The sequence below is a fragment of the Jaculus jaculus genome, chromosome 7, assembly GCF_020740685.1.
Source record: "Jaculus jaculus isolate mJacJac1 chromosome 7, mJacJac1.mat.Y.cur, whole genome shotgun sequence".
In the NCBI taxonomy this organism is placed as follows: Eukaryota; Metazoa; Chordata; class Mammalia; order Rodentia; family Dipodidae; genus Jaculus; species Jaculus jaculus.
The window spans coordinates 63,000,702-63,008,275 of record NC_059108.1 but is presented as its reverse complement, the minus strand read 5'-3'; the positions used below and the strand labels follow the sequence as shown (position 1 = coordinate 63,008,275).

The 7,574-nt window shown below is 36.6% G+C and overlaps 1 non-coding gene across 1 annotated transcript; it reads left to right on the top strand.

Moving 5' to 3' along the window:
- The first annotated feature begins 5,989 nt into the window (after window positions 1-5,989).
- LOC123462380 lies at window positions 5,990-6,180 on the top strand. Its single transcript, XR_006638209.1, has one exon. It is a non-coding gene; the product is annotated as a U2 spliceosomal RNA (small nuclear RNA).
- The last annotated feature ends 1,394 nt before the right edge of the window (window positions 6,181-7,574 follow it).

The following is a 7,574-nucleotide window of genomic DNA, read 5'->3' as shown; positions in this document are numbered from 1 at the left end:
GCACACACACACAATCTAGCTCATATTCTAACCATAATAAATTCTGTTCTGAAAATTCCAAGGTTGTAGTATCATATGCTTTCTTTTACAGTCCTTTCTTATTTTATTTATTTCTTGCTCTACAGTCTAACATACAAAAACTCAATGTGGAATATGTGTCACTCTGGTGGGCAAGATAGTATCTTAGAGATATCCATAATAATGATAATTAATAATAGGAATAATAATATACAGTAGCATGTACAATAACTTAAATACCTCATGCCAATAAGTAATGAAGATATGATTTTAATTTCTATATTGGTAGAGCTGTGTAGGTAAGCTAAAGATCTTTCTTGAAAAGTATTTGCCATCAAAGATTTTTATCCTTCTCTGATATTTAGCTACTATTATTCTATATGGTTATAATTTATTTCTTACTGTTTCCATATACAAGTTAAATACAGTCAATAAAGAAACTTTGGAGAATACAAAAATGTGTAAAATGACATGTAAATAAGAAAACCATTATTCATTACCAAATTCGCATGCACAATTATTCCTGTCTCAGATCTTAATATAATAAATACCTGTGACTTTTGATGATAACTATAGAAGTTGAAAATTTTCCAAAACTATTCACAAGTTATTGTTGGTGAAATGGTGAGCTATAATAACATACTTTAATTTAAATTTTTTAACCTTATTTATCTATTAGAGAAACAGATAAAGAATGGGTAAGCCAGGGCTTATAGCCACTGCAAACAAACTCCAGACATATCAACTTTGGACCTCTGGTTTATGTGTGTACTAAGGAATTGAATCTGGGTCCTTACATTTTGCAGACAAGCCTCTTAACTACTGAGTCCTATAGCATACTTTAAAAGACTTTATTGGGATGAACTTACATTAACAAATAAAAGATGACTTTTTGATTCTGGAAAAATAATTAGAACCAGATGAATCAATAACTGGAGCAATGACTCTGATCATTTTAATGTAATTTAATGTAACTTCAGTAACATCAAGTAGAACTTCCAACATTGCACTCTGTATCAAGTGAGTAAGGTTTCCAGGGGTGAAAGGCTTTTGGCTATTCAGTTGTGATTTGGGATGTTGTTAACCTAGGTGTCCTACTCTCCAGGTACAATTTAGTATGTCCCAGTGAGAGAGAACAATTTTGCTGAATGACTTTTGCTTGTACTTTTCCCATCTACAAAAGGAGACTCCATTTTCATTCTCCTTTACCCATGCATATATTTAATGCAATAAATATTTAAGTGAGTCAAATGCACAAAACACTATGCCAAATATAATCTGGATATCCTGCATGACCTATTCTCTTGCTTTTTTATTTTTTCTACTTTCAAAGTGTCTTTATTCACTATTTTCCATGGACTTTGCTATGCATCTTATTAGCATCCTATATGCATGAAATTTTCCATTTGAACGCTTGGGTATTGGATGTATTTTGAATTTTGGTTTACTATAATATTTGAAGGATTCTTAGTTTGACTTGTGGGAAATATATTCTAGAGGTTATTACTTTTTTCCCCCTGTGATACTTTAGCATCAGTGAGAATAAAAGGAAAATGCCTATCCAGGGTGATATGGTCAAGATTGAATTTAAAATCTAAAGCAGTGGCTTTCATGGTAGGTGCTTTTAAAACACAAATATTGAAGCTCTCTTTACAAATAAATGTGCAAAACTTTTTAAAGTTAATAAACACAATAAGCTATGTAACCTTAATAACTTCTCAAAAATTATTTTTAAACAGAAATACTTTTCAATTTTTAAAATTTTTGTCATGTGTATGGTCTGTGTGTGGGGGTGTGCATATGCATATGTATAGCACTTGAGGGGCCCCAGACAGTCTCCGGAAGTGGCTGAAGTGGTACATCCAATGTCCCGCTCCATTGCTCTTCAGTCCACTCTTAATGTGAGCCTAGTTTCTACCTGCTTAGAGTTCGCTGGTTTTTATGTGAGCTCTGGCAATTTTCAGGTGTCTGGTCCCTAGAGGACTAGGGTTACAGACACATGTGGCCATGCCCAGCTGTTTATGTGGATCCTGGGGATTAAACTTGGGCAGTTTGGCCTCTGCAGGCCCTGTTTTTGCACAGAAAGTAATCTTCTCAAACACAGGCTGATCTCTGAACTCAGAAATTCTTAAGTTATATACTATTATTGCAGACATAAAACCATAAATGTTTTAGTTCTTAATAACATATTTTCCTTATGTTTCTGAAAGCATTATTTTCATTATTATAATGTTCTAAATTTATATTTCTCAATTTTATTTCATTATCTGTTAAGTGAGAGTAACATTGGGCAGTTTCATCTTTTTGATGGAGAGAATTACTGAGCCAGAAGATGCAAAGGGCAAAATGGAAGGATGCTGAGTGTTTGGTATGTGTGCTTGAGATATGTGTAGTTTGCTTAAGCTTTTATAACAATTTCTCTTTAAATGCTCACTCTTAACACAATTAAATTTGCAAATTAGTATAAAATCAAATGGAAACCCTGAAATACAGAAAGGCCTGAAATGGAACACTGAAAAGTCTAAGAAACCATGCCTTCCAAACCAAACTACTTTACCCAGCAAAAGTATCCCTCATAATAGATGGTGAAAGCAAAACTTTCCATGACAAAACTCAGCTTTACAATTATATGAACACTAAACCAAACTTACAGAGAGTATTTCAGGAAATTCTCTTCACAGAAGAATCAAATAAACAAACTCAAATACCTACAAGAAGCAGATCACATTAACCAAACTCAGAGAAGGCACAAAATATTCAAAGTCCATGAAGACACCAAACCACATATACCAACACAATATGGCAGGGATCAAATCAAACCTCACAGTAATTACCCTAAATATTAATGGTCTGAATTCACCCATCAAGAGCCACAAGCTAAGAGGATGGATCAAAAAATTAGACCCCTCAATCTGTTGTCTTCAAGAAACTGACCTCATTACTAAAACCAGACACTTCCTCAGGAATTGTATCCCTTTTATTTCCTTTTCCTGTCTTATTGTTGAGCTAGGACTTCCAGTACTATATTGAAAAGCAGAGGTGAGAGTGGACAACCCTGTCTTATTCATGATCTTAATGGGAATTTGTCCTATCTCTCTCCATTAAGTATTTTTTGGGCCTTAGGAGCTTTGTATATTGCCTTTATTATATTAAGATATGAACCAACCATGCCAATTCTGCCCAATGTTTTAATCATGAAGTGATGTTGTATCTTGTCAAAGGCCTTTTCTGCATCTATCAAAATGATCATGTGGTTTTTATGTTTAACCTTGTTTACGTGGTATATTACATTAACAGATTTCTGTATGTTTAACCAGCCCTGTGCTCCTAGGATGAATCCCACTTGATCAAGGTGGATAATGTTTTGATGTGTTGCTGGATTTGGTTTGCGAAGATTTTGTTCATCAGGGAACTAGGACGGTAGTTTCTTTTCTTGTGGCATCTCTGCCTGGTTTTGGAATTAGGGTGATAGTACCTTCATAGAAGGAGTTGGGGAGCTTTCCCTGTTCTCCAATTGTGTGGCACAGTTTGAGGAAGATTGGTTTGAGTTCTTCCATAAAGGTTTGATAGAATTCAGCTAAAAAGCCATCTAGTGCTGGACTTTCCTTTTTGGGGAGGATTTTTATTACTTTTTCAATCTCAATGAGTGTGATAGGTTCATTTAGGAGATTAATCTACTCTGTGTTTAGCTTTGATAGATGGTATGCATCCAGGAATTTATCCATCTCCTCCACACTACCAGTTTTGTGAAGTAGAGGTTTTTGAAATAAGTCCTGATAATTCTCCCAATTTTACTTATGTCTGTTGTGATCTCTCCTTTCTCTTTTTTAATTTTGTTAATTTGAAGCATCTCTTTTTTTTTACTTTATCAAATTTCCAGGGGTTTGTCAATCATGTTTATTTTTTTCAAAGAACCAGCCCTTTGTTTTGTCAATTGTCTTAATTGTTTTCTTAGTTTCCAATTCATTAATTTCTGCTCTGATCTTAATTATTTCTTTCCTTCTGGAGCTCTTTGGGTTGGATTTTTCTTGATTTTCCAGTGCCTTTAGTTGGATGGTTAGATTATTCATTTGGGATCTCTCTGTCTTTTTTAAAAAATATTTTTATTTATTAATTTGAGAGTGACAGACCGAGAAAGAGGGAGAGAGAGAGAATGGGTACACCAGGGCCTCCAGCCACTGCAAACAAACTCCAGATGTGTGCGTACCCTTGTGCATCTGGCTAACGTGGGTCCTGGGGAAAGGAGCCTCAAACTGGGGTCCTTAGGCTTCTCAGGCAGGCGCTTAACCGCTAAGCTATCTCTCCAGCCCCATCTCTCTCTGTCTTTTTTATGAAGGCATTGAGTGCTAAGGATTTTCCCCTGAGAACTGCCTCCACTGTGTCCCATAAGTTTTGGTATAATGTGTTCTCATTGTCATTCAATTCTAGAAATTTTGCAATTTCATTTTTTGTTTCATCCATGATCCATTTATTGTTTAAAAGTGTGGTGTTGAGTTTCCAGTTGCCATCGGGATTCTTGGTGTGTCTTTTGTTGTAAATTTCTAGCAACATAGCATTGTGATCTGATATCATACAGGAAATAATGTCAGTCTTCCTAAATATATGGCGGCAGGCTTTTTGATCCAGTATATGGTCTATTTTAGTTCCATGGGCTGCTGAGAAGAATGTGTAGTCTGTGGATTTGGGATGGAAAGTTCTGTAGATGTCTGTTAGGTCTAAGTGATCTATGGTTTTGTTGAGCTCTCTTACTTCCCTGTTTGGATGATCTGTCTATTACTGATAATGATGTATTGAAGTCCCCAACAATGATGGTATTGGTGCTTATTTCTGTTTTGTTGTCAAGTAGGTTTTGTTTTATGAACTGTGGTGCCCCTGTGTTTGGTGCCTACAGATTTATGATTGTAATATCCTCTTGAAGGATCAGTCCCTTGATAAGGAGGAAGTGGCCTTCTTTGTCTTTTTTGATTATTTTTGGTTTGAAGTCTATTTTATCCATTATTAAAATAGCTACGCCTGCTTGTTTCTTATTCCCATTTGCTTGGAATATTGTTTTCTGTCTGGAGCCACAGAGCAAAAGCCTCTCCATTTTGCCTGGGCCTGCTCATAGACTGACTCATTACTCAGAAAGCTGGCCCATCCAGCTTTCTGTTAGGTACTTCTGGACTGCTTACAGAATCTAATCTTTTGCAAAAGGCCAGTTTATGGTCAGGATGTGAAGCCAGGTGCAGTCAGGATGTTAAGCAAGTTAGGCAAGATTAGATGAGCACCTGATTACATCCCCTCTAGGTTTCCTGACAACTCCTTGCCCTGGATACATCCCCGTCCCCCTACAATTCCGTGCCCTGATGACATCCCCTTCCTCCTATAACACTATATAAACCTACATGTAAGAATAAACTCTCGAGGCCGTGACAAACATCTAGCATGGTCTTCTTCTCGTGTCTGTTTGCCTTCTTTCATTCAGGTTAATTTTCACCTCGCTTCCTTGTTAGACTCTCAGCTGGCTGGGGCAAGTGGCACCCAATGAATGTGAGGCATGAGGTACGAAGAAAGATCTGAACGTTGCTTAAGTGGACGGCTGTCCCAGCCATTAGACTGCCACCCCACTGGAGGGGTGAGTGAAGGTCTGCATAGAGGTCACTACAGGCAATTCACCTGTAACACAGACCCGCATCGCGATCGACGCAGAAACGCCCACCTGTGAAACTGATCCATTTGAGGTAAGCGATGAATTTTCGGCAATTAAAGTAAAGACTATTGAGTCATTTTTTTCAAGGCACAAGAACTGATCTGACTTCTGAGCCAGCCTGCCTCAAGATAACAACACAATTAGCCTTACTTACTCCTAATAAGATCATTTCCAAGTGTGTTATTGGTATTAATGATATAAAATTGTATTAAGACTGCTTTCTTTTTAGTAATAGGATTAATCAATTTGGTGTAAATTTTTAATAGCCTTATAAGAAAGATAATCATTTCTCGGCCTTTCGGCTAAGATCAAGTGTAGTATCTGCTCTCATCAGTTTAATATCTGATATGTCCTCTATCCGAGGACAATATATTAAATGGATTTTTGGAGCTTGGAGTTGGAATAGGAGCTTACTCCATCCACTCCACACATCGACCTGGTATTGCAGTACTTCCAGAAATGGTGCACCCCCTTGGGGTAATTAAAAAAAAATAAGAGAAAAGATAATTAATGATGGGGTGAGATGAATTGATTGAAGGAACTGGAAAAGAATTTTTCAATGTTGGGACATAGAATGCTCATTAAAAATGCTTTTTGAGGGCTGGAGAGATGGCTTAGCAGTTAGGAGCTTGCCTGTGAAGCCTAAGGACCCCAGTTCAAGGCTCAGTTCCCCAGGTCCCACGTTAGCCAGATGCACAAGGGGGCGCACGCGTCTGGAGTTCGTTTGCAGAGGCTGGAAGCCCTGGCGCACCCATTCTCTCTCTCTCCCTCTATCTGTCCTTCTCTCTGTGTCTGTCGCTCTCAAATAAATAAATAAATAATTAAAAAAAAGTTTTTATAAAAAATGCTTTTTGAGTGGTACTGAGAATTTTAAAGTATGTGGATAAAGATGTGCATATGTAAGAAATAATTTTCAGGCTAAACCTAAATGCCATGCCTAAAGTTAGAGATTCTTCAACTGTTTACAGACTCTTAAGGATACTCTGAGAGTTTTATATAGGGACATAGTCTTAATCTAAATTCATCTTACATTAGACCCAAGTGATACCTATGTTAGGTGGGTCACAAAGTCATAAGTACAGAAGTAATTGGAGGTTTAACCAGGTTAAACATAGACAAGAGTCTATCACCTTGTGTTTTGCAAATGGGTAAATTTTCTATGTAAAAACAAACAACTTGGGAATAGGAAAGAAATGTCAGTATGCTTATCTCTCTGTTCTGTAATTTCATTTTGCACTTGCTTTCCAACATATGCTACTTAAATTCATGGGAAGCTGGACTCTGAAAAAAAACAAACAAACAGATGGAACCCCCCTTTATCTCAAACCCCATGCAAGTTTAAGCCATGTCCCCCAGACTCTGACTAGAGACAAAAATGGCCAATTGTCTCTGACAAGGAAAAAGGAATTCAGCATATAACTGTGGTTCTCTTTAGTTCATCTCCTATGAACACCTAAAGTCACATCTGGTGGATAAAGTCTCTCACTAGACAAAATGTTAAATAGATAAACTGAGTCTTATGATAAGGCCTCACTCATTAACAGGTCACTGATGCTAATTTGTTATGATTTAAGGGTTATTAAATTTGCTTTAAGACTCTCTCAGTAAAGTAAATTAGGTTCCTCTTTTCATCAAGGTTTTAACTATTCTAAAGATAAAGGCTCACATAGAAATGGTTAATTTCCAAAGGTGAAGTACTCATACCTAAAGACACTGTGACTTCACAGATAGCTTTTGTCTTATTTATGCTAATTTTATCAAATGGTCATAACTATGTTTAATCACTTAGGTTTAAGTGATTTAATTTCAGTAATAATAACTTTCATCTTCCTGGGATTTGTTGGGATAGCTTACTTAAACTTTGTCA